The sequence below is a fragment of the Taudactylus pleione genome, unplaced genomic scaffold, assembly GCF_031769625.1.
Source record: "Taudactylus pleione unplaced genomic scaffold, aTauple2 ptg000019l, whole genome shotgun sequence".
Lineage (NCBI taxonomy): Eukaryota > Metazoa > Chordata > Amphibia > Anura > Myobatrachidae > Taudactylus > Taudactylus pleione.
Window position 1 is genome coordinate 14,598,983 of NW_028284421.1, and position 21,897 is coordinate 14,620,879.

At 45.9% G+C, this 21,897-nt stretch overlaps 1 protein-coding gene across 1 annotated transcript in view; it reads right to left on the reverse strand.

Annotated features, from left to right (window-relative positions):
* Positions 1 to 21,897, reverse strand: part of OTUD7A (OTU deubiquitinase 7A) — a 203,582-nt gene that overhangs the window by 149,025 nt on the left and 32,660 nt on the right. Inside the window, exon 2 of the mRNA XM_088443465.1 lies at positions 11,869 to 12,018. The gene's annotated coding sequence lies outside the window, so the exon portion shown is untranslated. The remainder of the gene's footprint in view (positions 1 to 11,868; positions 12,019 to 21,897) is intronic.

Here is a 21,897-nt window from a genome sequence, read left to right on the forward strand (position 1 = left end):
TCAGTTAGTTACCAAGCCATAGGCCGGAGGAGGAGAAGGAAGAGAGAGAACAAAGATCTGGACACATACAAGAATCACATTCTCACCAGAGGGAGACGGAAAACCGGTGACCAGAGCAAAGCCCATCTGCAGCACAGGTGCGACAGGGCGGGAGTCCTGTGGAACCCTATGGACTTCGTAGAAATAGAGATAACAAGGGTAAGTTCTTACCATATCTCATATTTTCTACTTCAGGGTCCATAGGGTATCCACAGGATACCTTGGGGATGTCCCAAAGCAGTATCCTTTAAGGGTGGGGACGCTCCTGTGCTGAAAGGAGAATCCGCCGCCCGAAGGAAGCATCCTGAGAGGTGAAGGTGTCAAACCTGTAATACCTCACGAAGGTATGGACAGAGGACCACGTAGCAGCCTTGCAGATCTGGACTGCAGAGGCACCACGTCGAGCTGCCCACGAAGGACCCACAGACCTAGTGGAATGAGCCTTCACAGAAGGAGGAACCGGCAGGCCGTCATGAAGATAAGCTTCAGAAATAGCCATACGGATCCAGGCTGCCAAAGTTTGCTTTGAAGCAGGCCAACCCTTTTTACGGAAGCCATAGAGGACAAACAAAGCGTCCAACTTCCTAAATGAAGAAGTGCGGTCAACATAAGTCCTTAAGGCCCGCACAACATCCAAAGAGGCCTCACCCACGGAAAGACCCGGTGAGTTAAAGGCCGGAACAACGATTTCCTCGTTAATATGAAACTGGGAAACAACTTTGGGAAGAAACTCGGGCCGAGTGCGGAGCACTGCCCTGTTCCCATGAAAAAACCAAGAAAGGGGGTCTACAAGAAAGAGCCCCTAACTCAGAAACACGTCTGGCCGAAGCAATAGCCAGAAGGAAAACAGTCTTAGCTGTTAGCCATTTAAGATCCACTGAGCCCAGTGGTTCAAACGGCGGTCCTTGGAGAGCCCTTAGGACCACAGCCAAATCCCAAGGCGCCACAGGTGGAACAAAGGGCGGCTGAATGCGGACAACACCTTGCATAAAGGTGCGCACATCCGGGATTGTAGCAATCCTACGGTGAAACCAGACAGATAGGGCCGAAACCTGTACCTTCAAAGAAGCAAGGCGAAGCCCATGATCTAGTCCCGCTTGCAGGAAGGCGAGAATCCGAGACAGACGAAACTCCCGCGGTGCATAACCTCTCGGTCGACACCACTGGAAGAACGTATGCCACACGCGATGGTATATCCTCGCGGAAGACGGTTTCCGAGCTCGCAACATGGTACGCACCACAGAGCTGGAAAACCCCCGGGACCTCAGCATGGCCGTCTCAACAGCCACGCCGTCAAAGACAGCCGAGTCAGGTCCGGGTGACACCATTAGGTAGATCTCTGGAAGACCCCATCTGTCCACCAGTAGTTGAAAAACGTCCGGGTGCAGGGACCATTCCCCCGGATGAACGTCCTGACGACTTAGAAAGTCCGCCTCCCAATTGAGCACTCCCGGGATGAAGACCGCTGATATGGCCGGAAGATTGCGCTCCGCCCAAACCAGGATCCGAGACACCTCTACGAGAGCCGCCCGGCTTCGGGCTCCTCCTTGCCTGTTTATGTAGGCCACGGTGGTAGCGTTGTCCGACTGGACCTGTACCGGGTGACCCTGGAGAAACCGATGTGCCTGCTGGAGAGCATTGAAGACCGCACGGAGTTCCAAAATATTGATTGGAAGCTCCGCTTCTGTCGGAGTCCACCTGCCCTGGAACAGATGTGGACCCGAAACTCCTCCCCAGCCCCGAAGACTGGCGTCCGTAGTCAACATGACCCAATTTGGAATCCAGAACGGACGTCCCTCGCTGAGGTGGGTCGTCTGTAACCACCAAGCAAGGGACAGGCGAACCTCCGGGGTGAACACAATCGTCTGGGACTTCAGAGACTGAGGCAGCCCGTTCCACTTTGACAGGATCAGGTGCTGCAGAGGTCTGGAGTGAAACTGGGCATATTCCACCGACACCATGGAGCCCAGTAACCTCATCGCTGAGTGTAGAGACACCTGGCGGCTGTGCAGACAACTGCGCACCCTTGACTGCAAAGCAGAGATCTTTTCCTCCGTCACGAAGATCTTTTGCTGTCCCGAGTCCAATAAGGCTCCAAGATGCAGAATCCTCCGAGACGGGATTAGAGTGGACTTCTGCCAGTTGATTAGCCAGCCGTGCCGTTGCAGCAGGGCAATGGTCAGGTCTAAGTGGCGTAACAGGAGCTCTGGAGATCCCGCCACCAATAACAGGTCGTCCAAGTACGGCAACATGCGGACTGCCTGCAGCCGCAGAGAAGCCGCCATGACCGCCATCACCTTGGTGAAGACACGTGGTGCTGTCGCCAGGCCAAAAGGTAACGCCCGAAACTGGAAGTGGTCGCTGCGGATTGCAAACCTGAGGAACTGTTGATGGCGCAAAAGAATAGGGACATGCAGGTAAGCTTCCTGTATGTCCAATGACACCATGTAGTCCCCCGGTTACAGCGCCAGAATGATGGACCGTAGGGTCTCCATCCGAAACTTCGGTACCCGCAAAGACTTGTTGAGTGCTTTGAGGTTGAGAATCGGACGATACGACCCATTGGGTTTCTGTACCAAAAAAAGATTTGAATAGAAACCCTGGCCCCTCTGGGAGAATGGAACAGGCACTATAACTCCAGCCTGGAGCATAGTGTGCAATACCTTCCGCAGCTCCGTAGCCTTGTTCCGGTCTGATGGTAGACCCGTGGTGAAGAATCGAGCCGGGGGTCTGTGCCGGAAGGAGAGGGCGTACCCATGGGAGACCACCTCCAGAACCCAAGTGTCTGTCGTAGTGACCGACCAACACTGGGCGAACTGCAGCAGGCGGCCTCCCACCCTGGGATCCCCCAAAGGGAGGCCCGGACCGTCAGGCCGCAGGCTTGTCATCTGGCTTGGGGGCCGGACGTCTGGTACTCCATGCCTGCTTCCGGGGCTTGACCGATTTCCTAGGGCCAGCCTGAAACGACTGTGGTTTGGGCCTGCCCTGGGCCCTAGATGACCGAAAGGGCGGTGGTCCTGAACCAGAAGGAGCAGCGGCCGACGGGAGACAAGCCGATTTGGCTGCCGCCAGCGTGGCCACAATCTTATCCAGATCCGGACCGAAGAGAACTTCTCCGGTAAACGGCAAGGCTTCCAGACCCTTCTTGGAATCTGCGTCCGCCTTCCAGGATCGCAGCCACAAGGTGCGACGAGCAGCTACCGCTGCTGAAGAAATCCTAGCCACCAGAGTACTAATGTCTAGAGCCGCCTCGTTGATGTAGGTGGCCGAATCACGGAGATTGCCAATCAACTCCGCCTGTTCGGCCGGACAGTCGGATTCAAAAGAAGCCTCTAATGAATCCGCCCAGTGCTCCATCGCTCTGGCAACCCAGCAAATGGCCATAGCCAGCCGCGCTGCCCCCCCTGCAAGGGAATAAGCGGACTTCAGGCAGATTTCTACCTTGCGGTCCGTAGCATCCTTAAGGGAGGACATGGATGGCATCGGCAATGTGGCACTACGGACAAGACGGGTCACGTGAGAATCCACCTGTGTAGGGGATTCCCATTTAGCAAAATAATTATCCGCGAACGGATAAGCCACCGCCAGGCGTCTCTGCGGCTGGTATCTTTTGCCAGGTTGTTTCCACGCCTCCTCTAAATGGTCCACCAACTGACCCGAAAGAGGAAAGACTGTGGCATCGCCCTTCACATCTTTGAAAAAGGCATACTTAGATTTAGCCGCTGGGGGAACTTCGTCCTCAATCACCAAGGCTGTGCGGACCGCCCGAATAAGTCCAGGAATATATACTTTGGACTTAGCATCAGCGTCCTTAGTATGGAGAGGTTCCTGATCGTAAGGATCCAGAATCTCCCCATCATCAGACGTCCCTTCATCATCCTCATACGGAGCGGACAGGGACGCCACCGGCTTTTTATGAGGCCGCATCACAGACTCCCATTGCAAAACATCCGACAAGTGCTGTACAGAACTCGTCAGGGAGTTAACCCACGCTGGCTCCTGAGAACCCGGGAGCAGGGAAATAGGGAGACTGTGGGGTACCACCAATTGTCGTGGGAACCCCTGCATGGGTGACGACACCACAGACTGCTGGGACAAACCCATCGGAGTAAATGCGGGCTGCGGAGCTAACTGGCCCACTAAAGCTGTTAACGCCTGAGCGAAACAAGCCCAGGGCGGCTCCTGTACCGGTTCTGTAACCGTAATAGGCCGCGCCATGGACAAACACTGCCGGCAAAGGCCCTCCGCGCTACCCTCCCCCTCCGCTAACGGTACTTTGCACATGGTACACTGTAGCCGGAGGGGAAAATCACTTTCAGACATGATGGCACCACGTATGTGACCTCTCTCACCAATTAAGTATTAAATAGGCGAGAGACCACCCTGCAGCACCGCACTGCAAGGGCTTTAGCAGAAAGAACAGGGACAGTAATAAAGCTGACAGTTTTGAGAAGATAAAGTTACAGGCAGCAACGCTAGCACAGTCACATACAATGCAGAGAAATAACAATTCCTGGTAGGACACAGGGCCTGGTAGGACACAGCGCTGCATACACAGACCTGAGCCACAGCGGAGGAGAGGTATGCGGGGGGACCCAGACCACGATGCTTCCTTCCAGGCTTCCAGCAGCGTTCACCATGCGTTGCAGAGAAGATGGCCGCCGAGGAGCAGAGAGAAGCTGGCCTGGGGGAGGAGCGCTGACACAGGACCAGTCAGCACAGTGCAGAGAGGGCTGTGTGCAGCGGGGGAGGCGCCGGCTGTGAGACAGGGAAGGCGCGCTCCCCTGGCATGCATTTAACCCCTGGGACGCCGCAGCGCTACCGCTCTGCTGCGGTCCGCTGTCCCAGGGGGTAGTGGAAGCGCAGGTTGGTCGCCTGGCTCCACGCTGCAGCCAGTCTCCAGGGAGCCCCCTGCCTGGGGACTTAGGACCATGTGATCAGCGGGGACCCACCGCGGGACCCCGCTGCTTACCTCTGTCCCCCTTGAATCCGGCCATGGTCCGGAGCATCTGGGGTCACCGCTAGCTGTGACCCCAGACGCCCACTAGCATCCCCGGATCAGTACCGGCGTTCTGGTACCGGCGGGGTGTAGGGAAGACAGCATGGACGTCAGGACTGACTGTCCATGCTGTTCATCCAGATGTGCAGCCACAGCTGCATGAAGAAAAAGCTTCAGGGGCTCTTCTAGCCCCCACTCCAACAGGTGCACCCGACTCCGGCCGGGCACCAAACTAAACTGAGGTGCCTTGGCCCGGGGGCGGGGTATAGGAGGGGGACCTAGTGCATCCTGGGAGGCTGAAAGCTTAACTCTTTGGTGCCCTGCGACTGACGTCACACCTATACCCCAAGGTATCCTGTGGATACCCTATGGACCCTGAAGTAGAAAATGTACTAACGAAGATACGAAATAACAAACACAAGAAAAGAATACCACCGATTTAAAATGGAGAAAATAAAACTAAGGTGAAATCACCACTTGCAATGGTCACGGCCAGTGGTGTGAGGGCCACCTATCTTCTTATGGTGATCAGCCATCAGCCAGAGTCCTGGGACACAGAGAGACGGAGGCTCTGTCACAAATCAGCTCATTGTGAGAACTCCCCCTTTTTACAGACAGTCATAGTACAGTCCGGGGAGCTTCCTGCTTACTTCAAAATTTGCATGCAAGTCAGGATCTGGGACAGGAGCTAGCGAGCGACATGGCAGAAGATGAGGAGTCTGTGCAGCAGGAGTACCCCATAGCGCAGGCAGAAGGGAGTCTTGCCGAGCACTTATTGTGATTTCTTATTTTTAAACATTGAAATTCGAAAATTAAACTATCTCAAAAACCTTAAGTGATATCAAAGATTTGATGGTATATATGGATTCTACACACAAAGTGACACGGAAATTGATATATATCATGTCAGATGCAAAATGGCTGAGTTGAGGATTTCAAATCGCATAGTGATTAACAAAAATAAACCATTTGTTGGCGGAAACAGGGAGTGTCGCAACCATTTTTGGGTGGGTTTCATTTTATTTTCATTTTACGCAGAAAAAATTACTCCGGCGTCACAGTTCCGGCAGTCAATCTGCACAACCATAGGGTTCTTTAGAAGTCTGATAATCAACTGATCTGCGCCTTAGCTGCCTCTTTGTACACAGTTGGGCGTCTCAATACAAGTACCGGTGGCTGCAACATTTGTATATTTTCGCAGAGCTGCTGCGTACAAATTCAGAGCTTCGGTGGCACTAGCATACATCTGAACCAGGCTCTTAGGGGTCAATCCTATTAGCTGCGATGATCTCGCCGAGGCGAGTCATCACGGCAATGGCTGTACTTTACGGCAGCCTGGATTCGCTGAATTTGGCTCACAGTCCCATGTATGCCTGCGAGCAAAATTCCGCAAATTCGGCCTCAGAGAAGGCCGCGAAGGGTGCCAGTCCGTTGCCAGCGTTTTAACGCCATTGCAACGGCAACTTGCACATAATAGGATTGCCCTCTTAGAGTCTACCAACACCTAGAACGTGACCCTCTAAAAACACAAGATGTGCCTGCATGGATCTTACTTTGCTTAATGCCAGGAAGCCATCACCTGATAATCTGGGAGCGCAACATGGTTTTTCGATTTACCATAGCATCAACAACATTACACAATTAGTATCTTTACATATTAATAAATAAAAATATTTGTAAACAATTGGGGACTCGGGAGTGTATTTAGTTTTATATATTGGGGTGAGTGTTTAAGTAATTAAGGTGTGCACACAGAGCACTTGTTAGAACACATTTATATATACATTGTGCATTGTTCTTTTTCAGTTTTTCCACTAGCAAAACAAAAATCACAGAATACATTTTAAGGATTTGTGCCAACCACACACTACTTACAACACTGAGAACCACGAAGAGGAAAATAGATAAAAGGTTATATTTTAAACCATAAAGGATGAGCAATCACAATCATAATACATCATCACTCCTCACAGTAGGGCTGGTGCAGAGTTGCTTACAAGTCCATTTGCGATGTGCATCTTGTGTATTTTCACACAGCATCTGCTCTGGAATGGGCGATGTAGCATGCAACTGTACTTTGCACCACAGACAGGGCTGGTGCAAGTGTGCACTGATAAGTATGACCCCTATTAAACCAAGCATATAGATAGGGGCGGTTTGGCTACATAGAGAAGTGTGACACTGTATATGCGTGTTTAGCTTCAAGCACATAATGCAAATGCCAGAGCAATTACAACAGACTTGTTTTCCGCTGTGCATCAGGTTCACAGTGTGCACTGGAGCCCTTTTCAATTTCTTATTTCCATGGCTCCATACTGAGAAAGTGTTACAGACACTCGCATAAGAGATCTTCTGGTTAAATGTTTTTTCCACCTAATAGGTGAGTGCAAATTTCACATTTTCTGCAATTTGAAAACAATATACAAGACATACTCTATGCTGTATAGCAGAATAGGTTTTGTTTTCCTTTACCCGTTAGGTTCCATTTGGGTTAGAGAATCTAACTACATTACTGATTATGTTTAGCCTGATTTTAGAGGTTAATAAAGCGCATAGAACTTGGTGCCCTATCGATCAATTGTATACTTAAATCAAACAACGTTACACATTGATATACTAAATGTAATGCTAATGAATATGCAGACAACTGAATCGGCAAATAAGGTCACAGCTTTACTGACTTAAGATAATAATGAGGGTATGCCAGGAAAAGAATAGCAATTGGCTACAGTCAACTACTACATTACCAAAATGGTTGTGACTATATGCAACTTCACTGGCTCAACCTGAGTTTGGTGCCCACCTCCCATACACTGCTATACAAATTAATCCTCCCACAGGCACCCAAGTCCTTCCGCAATGGAAGGACTATATAGCCGACTCTTCAAAAGGGAAGTGCCTGACAGCTATCACTTGCACATACCAGTGGATGACAATAGTAATGTTTCCCCGCCCATGCTGCGCCTCCTCTGTTGAAAGAAAGGTCAGCAGCAAAATTTTAAAGAATCCGACAACAAACAAAATATCAAAATAGAGGGTTGGGCGTATGGAATCCAAAACTGGAAAGAGATAACTTTTAAACCCTTAAATAACCTTCTCTAATCCTCCCACCTTATAATTCTGTAGGATACAAATATATACAACCTGTCAAACACCCATAAAGTATTACTGTAATCTACACAATGACAAGAAAATAAAATTAACTAGATCAGGCACAACCTAGGCTTTTATATGCCTTCAAGCTAAAAGAGACTTCTGTTAATTTTCTAGACATCTGATGCTTTCCATTATACTTTCAAGATGATGCTTACCTAAACGGTTCTAAGGTTTAGCAGCTAGCGAGGGAGATATCAAAAGAAGAAATAGCCCAAGCTATTAAGAAAATAAAATCAGGAGAGGTCCCATAACCAGATGGTTTTTCAGTCAACGATAACAAAACCTTTAAAACATATCCTCCTTCCACACTTGCTTAATCTATCTTTTTAGTGCTATACTCAAAGGTAAATCCTTTTAAGCCACAATTACCTTAATGCATAAAGCAAACAATGACCCAAAGTCATGTACAAGCTATATACTTATATGTTTAATTAATAACAATGTAAATTAAAGTTTTTTTTTTTTTCCAAGAACAAATCCCCCATCCCTCACTACCAAATTTACATAGAACCACTGACCCATAATTCACATTGTGAGGCTAGAAAGTTAATTACACTACTGTATGTTTGAGGCTTTAACCATACAAATCTAAGAATCAGATAAGAAAACTTTAGCTCATAACAATCATTTTAATTTGAAAATGAAGACAATAATATATTTAGTAATTTTTAAGTCAAGCAACTTAAATTGAATACAAGGAGAACTTCCCTACTCTATGTTAATATAAAATCAGACTTTTAAACACATGTGGACAATAGATTATTATCTACTACAGGCAAATAGATGACCGTTCTATCCAGAATACTATATATGCCCCAAATGATACTAATCCTGGTCTTGGGAAATATCATAATGTTTGTCTTTGATGTTACATTGCATCTTTGAGACTCAAAAAAGTCTATCAGACCACCCTACCCTAATACTGACTGAAGTGATATTATTTACATCTCATGACCATTTCCTAAGATTTCAATCTTTTAGCAGTAAATGCAAATATATTCTAAAATAAATATTCATCTAAGCCATTGGCCAACACTCTTATGCCTGACAACTCTCAATCTTGATATATGTTCAAATAAAATTGTGTCTAACGTTTTAAATGCAGCAAAATTTAAGTTAGCCAAATACAGGAAACATGCTTCACACCTCCCCGTCTCAATAAAATAGGATGTACTGTGAGCATGGAAAAGATCAATTATAGCTTACATGACAGAGGAGATTCCCTTACCATCCATTCTTGTGTCCTTGCTCAGTGGGTAAACTCCTGGCAGTACTATGATGTCTGATGTTAAAAGTAACTTGCCAAACTAGGTTCCAGGGTCAATCGCTCCAGGATAACTGGGTGACAAATTATTTTTATCCTTCTCACATATTTCACCCTTCCCCACTCAAAGTTCAACATCCCACACAATAATAAAAAATGCTACCAAAGGCTTGTTTGTGCAAATGCCTTGAAAACGTTATTTCATTTGTCATATTGGGCCTAATGCAGAGACAGATGCAATGGCGATTTTTACGCAGTTCAAGCGATTTTTTACTAATGCGCAGGCGTAAACGTCGCACTGCGCTTGTGCAGTGATTGCATTGCAACTGTGCACACACACAGTACCCACTCGCAGAGTGAGTGTCAGGTAGCCAGCATCTCGGGGTGGGGGGGTTAGAAAAATGCAGGCGTGTCTGACCGTTTAAAAGCCATTTCGTGGGCGTGCATAAATTAGTAATTGCGTTCTCCTGCACAGCATGAGAGCTCTCTGCGTGTCAGGAGAGCAGCAGTGTTTGCGGCTGGTCAGACTTGACTTTATGCTGCGTGACTGCTTGATGTGTGCCGATGTTTACGCTGTCACACGTTATTGTACGGATGTAAGAAGTCAGCAGTGGGCGTCACTATGCTCGGCTATACTTTGGAAAGCATCAACGTATTTTAGCAACTGCGATCCGAGGGAGTATGCAGTTGGGCATGCATTACTGTCTGAATCAGGCCCATTGTATTATATACAGCATATTTGACAATGTTGGCTTTTTTTTTTTTTTTTTTAAAGAATAAAATGTAACAGAACAGAATGTAACAGAATGTTTTCTTCATATTGGCTCTTTATACTTATAGTGCCTATTTTTTTGATGTTTCCCAACTTACATTCTATTAATGACTGAACTTTCTCTGCGTAAATTTCTCGTCCCTGTCTAGTTAATGGGAATTTACCAACATCGGAAGATTAATTAACAATTAAATAGTTTGAACTAGGTCATTATCACATTTTGAGAAGTAAGGAGAAAAAGAGGACATTAATAGGAGGTATGGGTATGATAAAGGTAGTACTTGCTAGGTGGAAGTATTGGGAAAGGTTATTCAGGCTGGACATTGGTCAGTCAAGTGGTGTATGAGAAAAGGGTTTATATAGGAAAGGAATGGAATAGGCTTTTAGCCTTGTATCTATAGGACAGCTAGGTATTTTCCTACACTACCTCAGATATTCATGATGTTTTTCTTGGTCTTTCTTGTGTGTGTAGAAGTTGTCAAATATAGCTGGAGCGGTGAATTCATGTCACAAAATAATGGTTTGCTCATGTGCAGATCATTTTAATTTGTTTTGTGCTTTCTTTCATTTGGATTCAGCAGAGAGAGTAGTGGTCCTTTATGAACTTATGGTTCCTACCCCCATGATCCTATCGTGTGGACCTTGGCAAAGCATTGGTGGACCCAAGTTTAAAGAGACTCAGCCTAGCCACACAGCAAAGGAGTCTGAGGAGCAAGGAGTCTTGCGTTCTATAGGGCCTATTGGACTGGAGGTTGGTGATGTAGTGACTTTTCCTCTTTGATGAGGGCCTGAAAACTTGTGCATTTTCTGCACCATGGGAGTGAAAACACGTACCATGGACTTACTATTGAAAAATACAAGTGTCACAGCTAATGAAAAATATTTATTTTGTGGTAGGTAATTACTAAACTAATTTATTTTTGACAGGCAGACTACACCCTTTTGAAAAATAGAATTGGGGGTGCCCATAAAAATCTGGACTATTGGCAGATCCAAGTATGTAACACATAAGCTACATTCCTCATAAGTGCCCTCGGAAATATTAGTCAAACACTAGAACTTATCTACAGGATGTTTTTACTTTGGAACACATTTGCAAATGCTAGTAAATGCTCTCTAAAGTGCTATAACATGCTATCATACTACAACTACAACACATTATCAGCAGTAATGCTCAAAATAAAGGGGAGATATACTGTATCCTGGGATAGGTAAAAAGGTGTAATTTAAAATATATTAATAATAATGTAAGTTATACAAAACAAGAGTATCAAAGTAAAGTTTCTGTAGTTTTACCATTGTGGTACTGTTTGCATTTTTTTATTTTTGCAAACACCTAATAAAGATCCCAGAATATGGAATTGAACATATCTGTATATGGCATTTTTACCATTTATTTGCAAATATCTATGAATTGAGTGACTAATACACAGTTATTAGCATTAATGTCCAATCAGCTGCCATTAGATAATAAACCTAAACACTCAGAGCCTGTGTAAAGTGTACTGACATTAAAAAGCAGATAACAGCTGTTCACATACAGCCGGCATAAGCAGAGGTCCCTTGATACTGTTAGTCATGTTGGCAATGAATGACTTGGGGCTGATTAAGTCCATTCATAATGTAGCTTGAACTTACTTTAATTAGCCTTTGAATGAGATGCATGGAGAAATGCTTCAAGCGGGTAACGTGCTGTATTGTTGCATCACGCACTCCATAGCGCTCGGTATAAGCTTCCTCCAAGTAGAAACACAAGAGGATCAGGGCTACCGTCTCCTGAGCAGAGATCTGAAATAGTAAAACAATGCTGGAGAAAAGAAAGTCTGGAGAACATCTATACATAATAAAATGCACACAAAATTGTAGGTGAATAAAAGTTAAATATATAAATACAGCAAGCACACCATGTGCCAGGGGAACAGATTATTTAACTCTCTGTGCTGAATATCAGACTACCAGTCTATTTAAAGGGATCAAGCCTGTAACGACCTTCCCAACTCTCTTCCTACCTAACAGATAAACCTTTTGTTAATCAGTCATTTAGAATATATCAATACCTTGTTACTACTCGATTTGTCTCTGTAAATGCACTTCGAATTGATGGCAAACTAAAAGATATATTGACATTAAGTGTATATTGTATAATACATTATTCTAATCATCTGCAATATAGGCGGACACTATAGGCCAGGTCCAGAAATAGTTGAATTGACAACGGATCAATAACTATTATGCGCAGGGCCATAACTAGGTATTTAAAGGCGCCACAGCAAAAGTTTGTAAGGGCGCCTATGTACCACCCAATGGTGAAAAATGTATAAAAACACATGTTACTTTGACAAGGAAGATTGTTCCCCCTCAGCTCTGGGCCCCATAGCAGCTGCACCCCTTGCACCTATGGTGCCCATTGCTCACCATGATTATGCAACAGATCTACGGAACTACCTCTTTCTACTACAGAGGTAGTGTCAGTGTGATCCTGCTTTCATGTCTCACCTGTGTCTGCCTACATTACAGTAATGCAGAATTTCAGAGCTGATTTTTAAGACCTTATTACTTTATCATATTTGGAGAAAGAAATATATTGTCTGTATAAAGGATTGATCGATGTGGGAGAGAGCATCATGCTAATTTACAAATCAAAGGATTCCTCATTGAATATAGCCATTTGCAGATCTACAAGTCTTCAAATGGGCTCTCAAAACTCACTACTTCATCAAAGTCTTCCAGCTCTCATCCTAACCTGATGCTCCATGCTTCTTCCTCACTATCTACCCCATCTGTGTCACCCCTGTCTGCCCCTCCCCTTTAGAATGTAATCTCTCACGAGGGCCTTTTTCCCTCATGTGCTTCTCCTTCCCTCACTAAAACCCTCTTCCCTCATGTGCTTCTCCTTCCCTCACTAAAACCCTCTTCCCTCATGTGCTTCTCCTTCCCTCACTAAAACGATCATCTACCCCAAAACTCCCCACAAGGGCACCTAACACTTGGTAGCTGACGCCCTGCTGCTTATTCTGAGTGTTATGATCGCTAATGCAGCAATGTTTATAAACTTTGTCATTGTCCTGCATTGTTTTGTATTGTAAGTCGATGTTTTTGTGTTTGCTCATTTGTTTATGTACTTTGTGAGGCGCTGCGGGACCCTTGAGGCGCCATATAATAAAGCATAATAATAATAATTAGCATTTTTTTTATTGGAATTCATTTATCATTTATCGCATATTATATTATAAAAGCATGAATGACACTCCATTAAGCACCGTTTTTTTTAATCATGACAATAATTGTTTATATGTTGGTCATATGTTACGGTTTCAATTGTTGTTTTTGTATGATGTTGCTTGAATATATCCATTATGGGGCATAACCAATCAGGTACCAATTGTCGGCTCTGACTTATTCAATTACGACCTGTATCCCCACGCGTGCAATTTTTCTCGCAGCCTCAGGAGCTGTGAGGAAAAGTCCACTTTAAAATGTACCCTCTTGGACTTCACATACGGGAAACCCATAGATTCTACATTGCTCAAGGGTTTACCGCCCTGGGAAAATGCTGAATAACTCAATAGCTCCACCTGGAGCTTTTACCCGCGCCTTATTGAATATGCCCCTATGCACATGTTGAGTAATAAATATTATATTGCATAATCATAGAATTGAAGAGGAGAGTGGCTGAAGGTGTTATGTAACAATTTTCTGAAAAATTACTTTTTTTTTAATGGATTAAAGGTGGTGGCGTTATGACCTAGGGATCAAATTAACAATGTTATTTTTAATGTTGGTAGTCTATTTACTGATATATTTTGTGGATAAAAGTGCTATGTCCAATTCATATCAAATTTATCTTTAACTTAAAATATCTCAGAATTTTTCTTTTAAACGTAACATAACACCTTCATCCACTGCCTATTACATTTTTTAGAATTGGTAATACATATTGCTGGGTACACACTAGGCAATATATATAGGCCCTGATTCAGAGCCGGACGCTCTGACCAGAGCGCTCGCTCTGAATCAGGGCCCACCTCCATTAAAATGGAGCGTCCTCCTGGACGCTCGTATAGCTGTGGGTCACCACCCACAGCATATACGAGCGTCCAACAAGATGGTCGCGATCGGGTTTCTCAACCGCAAGGCCAGGAGTGATTTTGGCTCTATCAGAGCCAAAATCACTCCCACTGACATCACTAGTGATGTCAGTGGGGCCGGCTTCAGACGGTAGGTGTTCCCATAGGAACGCCTCCGTCTGGCAGGCACGCCCACCAAAGGGGGCGTGCTGTCAATCAACATCGACAGCACGCCCCCTTTGATGCTAGACTCCGAGCGAAGGAAAGTCCTTCGCTCGCCGGGTCTCGCGCATGCGCACGACGGAGCTCGCTCCGTCGTGCGCATGCGCAGTGGGGAACATCAACCCACTTGCGAGCGTACTGCCGCTCACGAGTGGGTCTGAATGACCCCCATAGTTTGTACAGCTGACAAACGATATATCGCTCAGTCCATCAGGCAGTGTATACACACAATTTATCTGTGAAAGAAGTCTTTCACAGGTATATAGCATCAGACGTGCTGCACAAAAAATTTGATATATCTGAAAGATATTAACTTTCACATCTGCTTGTGTATACACATACGACCAACCCATACGCTGGCCACAGGAACCAGCAATAATGACATCACAACTGGTTCTTCTGGCCAGGTATCATTTGTGCATGAACATGCCAACTCATTACATCAGTGGCAGGTTGGCTAATCTTATGCTGGCCATACACTAGTACGACCATCATAAAATGAGATTAATTTTACGATTTCCCTTGAACTCCCCGGCAGCTCCCTGGCAGTCCCGGCCACATGATTGACACACGATGTACATACGATCTCACGATAGGATCGATCTGCAGTTTAGGAGGGAAGGTCACTGAAAGAACACACACTTCTTCAAAATGTAACTCAAATGATGCCGGTCGGACACACTATGCATCGCATGCACAAATACACGGCACGATCTACATACAATTACGATAGATAATATGGGCTGCAAATCTGATCATACGATACGTTTTAAGAGCGGCAGGAGCGCGCATCGGATCGTATATTCTACCCTAAACAATACACAATTTTGACACAAATCATTGTACGACGCGTCTAAAATCGGGCAATCGGCCCGAAATAGTGCTAGTGTATGGCCAGCATAACGATTTGAATCAGATGTAAGTGGAGTATACACTTGAACGACAGTTTGCAGTGCTGCGAGTTGCTTTTCTATTTTTTATCAGTTTAGCTCTGAATCAGCACCTACTGAACCTGTGTAATATGTTTTCAGTAAACCAGATAATTGTAGCAGCCTCTGTAGCCTTTGACAGGCTGATTTTCAGTTTAGAATGTAGAATAGTTTATTTTGGCTGCAAACCTCTAACTAGGTTTTCCATGACTCTAGTCCCACTATATTGTTATATTTTTGATGTGCAAGCCAATCCTAGCAAAATCACTATTCTCCTCTATATCAAGAGACCTAGTAATATTTAAGCAATTTGTGGACATCACAAAATGAAAAACAATATAGGTTCCATTTGTGCCTTCTACAGAGCTAATGTACACTAAAATCTCAGGCTAGTCTAACACTTGTATTTATTTAGATTCAGAGTTACGATATATTGTTAGAAAATTAAGTTACTAGAGGATCCTCTGTTGCACACCAAGTATAAGTGAGCCCTTATAGTATAACTGACACATGGAAAACATGTTAAGCGCTAGGCTTCCCCTTAGCCCCCTCACCTCCACTATAAACTCCCACTCATTGATGTGCACAACCGTAGCAGGTACGCTTGGTCACCACTGCTCTGCTATGCACGGGAGTGAGGAAGGGGATAAAGAGCCCAACTTATCCCACCACAGGACAGACATGTCCGTGGGTGGTACCCAAGCCTTAAAATGGGGTCTGGCCCACCAGTGCTTATATTGGTCCTAGATAAGTGGGGGAACTCACCCTCACCCTTCTAAAAAAAAAAATGACTGTGTGGCGTAGTCGTGCGGCAAAAAAGGGGTGTGGTCTAAAAAGAAAGGGACGTGGTCACACAATAGTATTCCCAATTCAAATTACACCACACAGTAGCACAATCTTGATTCACACTACACCACATAGTAGTGTCCCTTATTCATGTATGACACACAGCAGTGCCCTTTTTACACAATGCCCACATTTGTGCCCCTTATACACAATGCCCACAGCAGTAGTGCCCCTTATAAAATACCCACAGCGGTAGTGCCCCTTATGCAAATGCAATGCCCATTCTAGTGGTGACCCTGATGCAGTGCCCCCAGTAGTGGTGCCCATTATACAGTGCCCACAGAATTGGCACCTCTTATTCAGTGCCCACAGTAGTGGTAGTGCCCCCAGTAGTGGTGCCCCTTATGCAGTGTTCCCAGTAGTGGTACCCCTTATGCAGTGCCTATAGTAGTGGTGCCCTTTATGCAGAGCCCACAGTAGTGGTAGTGCCCCTTATTCAGTGCCCCCATGAGTGGTGCCCCTTGTAGTAATGCCACCGTAGTGGTGCCCCCAATAGTGGTGCCCCCTCTGTAATGCCCCCCAGCAGTAGTGCCCCTGTGTAATGCCCACAGTACTAGTAGTGCCCCCTGTGTAATGCCCCCAGTAGTACTGCCCTTAGTAGTAGTGCCCCCTGTGTAATGCCCCCAGTAGCAATGCCCCCCTGTGTATTGCCCACAGTAGGAGTGTCCCCTGTGTAATGCCCCCATTTAGAAGTGCCCCTGTGTAATGCCCCCTCTGTAATGGAACCAGTAGGAGTGCCCCCTGTGTAATGCCCCCAGTAGTAGTGCCCCCTCCGCTTACACAAAAAAACAACAACAACACTTACCTTAAGCCCTGCTTCTGCGTGGCTCCAGTCATCCTGGCTGCTCCAAGTCCTCTGAAGTTACTATGGAAGAGACGTGATGACGTCTCTCCCATATTGCCCGTGGGGGGAGTGGAGCTGGAGGTCAAAGCTCAAGAGTGAGCTCCAGCCTCCGGCTGCCGCTAATGCTGCGGTAACAAAATCTCAGCGGGCGCCCAGCAAATGGAGCCTCCCTGCGGCGCCGGTCTAAGGTGGGTCGGAGGATGTGGAACTGGTTCAGTCTCCAAATAGAAGTGACGGTACGCAGTTCCGCCCCGTTCTGGCCCACTTTAACCCCTGTGGCCCACCTAAAATCAGGACAGAACAAATGAGAGGTTCTGTTCATTGTGTGTCTGCTCTAGAAACTACATTATCGTCTACCCTAATGTGGTCCTATGTTACACCACTTACTAGCAGGCAGTACATAACCCAGTCCATCAGTTGGGAAGAGGCGAGTTTAATGCTACTAGATATTTCAACACAATAGTAAAGCACAGCTCAGCATTCACTTCGCAAAAATCTGACTTTTATGTGACTATCACAATACTGACAGCACATGACAACAGCTGCAATACTGGGTAGGTTAAAAAAAAAAGTGAAAGAAAAACAAAAACACTGGAATAAAGTTAATAGTTAATAATAGCATTTTCGGGATGTAGAATGAGCCTCAGCTGCGACCTAGCCTTTCAAATGTCTAATGGAACCAGTACCTTATAGTTCTGAAGTGAGGTAGTAACATAGGGCCCGATTCAGCATGGATCGCTATTGCAACAGCGCACGCAGATCGATCGATGGTGCTTACTGCACATGCAGCACAGTCCTTGTGTGAGTAAGCATTACGATCGCTTTGCGATCACTCAAGCAGAATAAAAGCCATCACAGATTGATGGATAGGCTGTGAGCTTTTGGGGGTGGTGACGGAGGAGGGTCACATGCATTGTGAAGAGCAGAGTTTATATACACAGACTTAAAGTCTAGTGCCTAAGTGACAACAGTGGCCAGCTGACCGTCACTTTAAATCAGACAGCATGACATTCTAGCAGCAAATAAATACTGTATGTACCGCAGCTTGTTCATCTCCAGCAGGAGACAATAATAGTAACTGGACACATTTGGATAGTCACTACGTATCCACTTTACAGTATACATCTACTGTTTCATGCTTTAAGAGATTTTCTCCACTGAACTACTGGATCGTCAGAGACTGCAACGTTTCCAATATTGGAATGTTCTGTTAGTGGCCACTTAATTATTTAACTAAGAGGTTCCCAAACTCGGTCCTCAAAGCACCTTAACAGTCCAGGTTTTAAGGTTATCCATGCTTGACCACAGGTGACTTAATTAGTATCTCAGGGCCTGATTCATTACCGATTGCAACTATGATTACGCACGCAATAGGCTGATTGTTGCGTTCTGCGCATGCATCACATTGCGCATGTGCGAACCGGCCACGGCGATCGCAGAGTCTACGCAGACCAGGCGTCCTAACGTAGTGCTGAGTTTGCATTGCAATGGATTAGCATACTATCACGTGCATAAGCAATATTCCGATCTGTAATGAATCAGGACCTCAGTCAATTTGATGTAGCCACCTGAGCTCAAACATGGATATCTGTAAAACCTGAACTGTTCGGGTGCCTTGAGGACCGCATTTAGGAACCTCGGATTTTTAACAGATCATATAATTTGTATTCTCTCAAGCCGTATAATATGAGAATGTGTTAAAATCTTAGATTGATTTTGCGCTGTTTTCTCACTCCTGCTGGATATCTGTTCTTAAACCCTGCCTACTTCCTTTTGCTTGCATAAAGTATTCTGTATATATCTACCTAATCCTGGACTGCCACCTGTGCCTGGTGTGAAGACATCTCACAGGTGAGCAACTTTCTTACAACTGCTACTTGGTTGCTCTCTGCTGTTACTACAGATTTCTGAATATCTGCTGCGTGGTTCTGTCTAAAGTATATACAAGTATACTTACGCACACACTGCTGTGACAATTGGTGACAGTACCCCCCATTTTATAGGTAAGCACTTTGGGCCTGATTCAGAGATGGATGGAATTGCCCAGCCACACACAAGCGTCTCTGCAATTCCGTCCATTCAAAATGCAGAAGGAGGGGTCAAACACCTCCTTGCTGCATTTGCGTGATCCCAGCGCTACGACCAAGGTCGCAGCCTGGGGTCACCATCGGAATTGTTGCCGATGTTCCTGTGGCCAGGCTGGGGGGAGCTAAAGCTGCCCCCAGCCTGGCCGGGTCCTGGCAGCCTGAGAGTCCAGGAAGTCTGCATGCACCCACGCAGACTCTTGCCTCGTTCCTCCCGGAAAACAGGGCCGACACAACCCTGTTTCCATGAAACGTGCTGCGGCTGGGAGACACTGTAAGCGGACTTGCAGTCGGGGGGCTGCACATACGCAGTACACCTCCTGCGCATGTGCAGTCCTCACACTATCGGAGATGTGCGCTAACCATTGGGTTAGTGTACTGTACATTTCTGAATCAGGCCATTAAAAAAAAAAAAAAAAAAAAAAAAAGATTGTTAGGGAATTTATTATGAAAGTTAAGAAGCTGTGGTGTATGCACATCTGAAGCTGTAAATGAAGGGATTCGGGGCTGATTCAGAGCCGCTCGTAAGCGGCCGCTCGTTCGTTCCGAGCAATGTTCGCACATCAGCGCATGCGTATGGGTCGTAATGCGCATGCACCAACCAGTCATTGCGGTCGGAAATTAAGCGCTCGCAAAATTGCGAGTGCCTGCTAATTTGAGTGACAGGATGAGGCGTTTGTGGGTGGTAACAGGGGAAGGTGCTTGAAAACGGGGAGTGGAGATCCGAACGCACGCGTGCCAAATGGTCAAAACGGGCGTTTTAAGGGTGTGTATAATTAACAGAGCAGCGTCATCGGCCACGTCACTTGGTTGTCTCTTAGTCTGAACTGTTCGCATGATTGCGGTAGGAAAATCCTACCACAAGCACCGCGAGCAGTTCAGACGCCTTTCGATGTACTCGATTAATCTAATAAATAGCGGAGATGACGTAGGATGTGAGCGACCAGGGGGCGTCTTTACAAAATAGCGAGCGCATGTTTCGTTCGCTTACTCACACATAGCGGCGTCAACAGACCGCAAAGAGCGAGCGCTCAATTTAAATAGCCGGCCCCTTTTTCTGAACGAGCGAGCGCAAATAGCGTCCAGCTCTGAATCAGGCCCTCGGCTCCTTATACCAAAGTCCATCAAATCAATAATGAAAATGAGAATACCATGGGGAACTTTAGTGTCAATGAGATCATTAACTTTGTATTCTTCTTGCTGTTGGACCATAGCATGAACAGTAGAGGAACAAGAGGAAGGATAACGGCCTATGACCGATTTTAATAAGGACTTGTGGAAGGAATTTGGAACTCTCAGGGATGGTGGTAAGTCCTGCCAGAATGCTACTCAATTGCTTTAAGAAAAGTCCTATGATACACTAGGAAACTTTGTGCCGAGATGATGTGTAGCTAACTAGACTTTGGCCCTCATTCAGAGCCGCACGTTAACAACAGTACGCTCGTTGCGTTCCGATGTTGACTAACCGCGCATGCGTCGGTGTTACACTGCGCATGTGCGTACGGCAGATTGCGAGCTTTTTTTCTCTCGTTCCTAAAATAGCGTACAGGAAGTGACATGTCAAATGTGATTGACAGAACAGGGCGTTTTTGGGTGTTGACGGGGGTGGAGATGAAAAAACGCAGGCGTGGCGAGGCGTTTTTGGGGCGTACATACATTAGCAGATGCGAACGTCAAATGTGTTCGGACCGTCTCATACGTCACTGGAACATCCGCTTTCCCTTCAAAATGCTCGCACAGCTTAGGGTCAGGATTACTCGACCACATTGGCGATGGGCTTCTCCTCCGTCCCGGGACTCCACGATGGTGCAGCGATTAATCGCGGCAGGTCAGTAAAGTAATTAGTGTTGGATTGAAATCCGGCTTGGTATGTGTTTGGAAAGCAGTTTATTGGGATAGCACAAAAGCGTACGCAGGTGGAAATCAGAGCTGCTAATGTCATGATTACACAATCAATTAGCGTACATTTTTGGGGTTTTATTTTGGCCACAATTTGGTGGTTATGGCCTATTGTAACAATAATGTCATCATCTTTTAATTAGCTCCCCTTTTTTTTGGTTTACTGTGGAATTTGCATCGCTATGTGATTTTTTAAACGTTCCTTAAAGAGGCCTTTTTTTTTTTTTTAAAGAGGGTCAGTTTTTGCGTTTAAGGCCAGGATTAAATGTAACCCATTTGTACAATAATGTCACAATACAATGTCAGTGTTTTGTTTTTAATTTATTGTTTACACACAAACAAATTGGCCTAATATTGTATTGCCTTTTTTTGTGGCCAAGATATTTGATCCAAAAAAAAATATAACATAACTACTAACATAAGCGTAAATACAAAATTTAAAAACATTTCACAAGAAAGGAGAGGGAAGTTTTGACCAGAAAGGAATATGAGCCAAGCACAGAAGGAGTGTGGGAAAAGTCGCCATTGCTGTCACCGTTTTCTCGCCCGTTTGGCTGGGTGAGGGTGGGCGCCAGACCGGGTCCGGGATGCCATCGGGCTGGCCTGTCCAGAGGCAGATGTTGTGGCCTCTGGACTAGGCACAGGGCTAGGCACATTTGGAGGATTGCCTGATGTTGTGCCAGAGGTGGAGGATCCGGATGTTCCGGCAGGAAGGGAGGTCGGCTCCACCATGTGCTGGCGAACGAGCTGCTCCAGGGCATCGGCGATGCGGATGT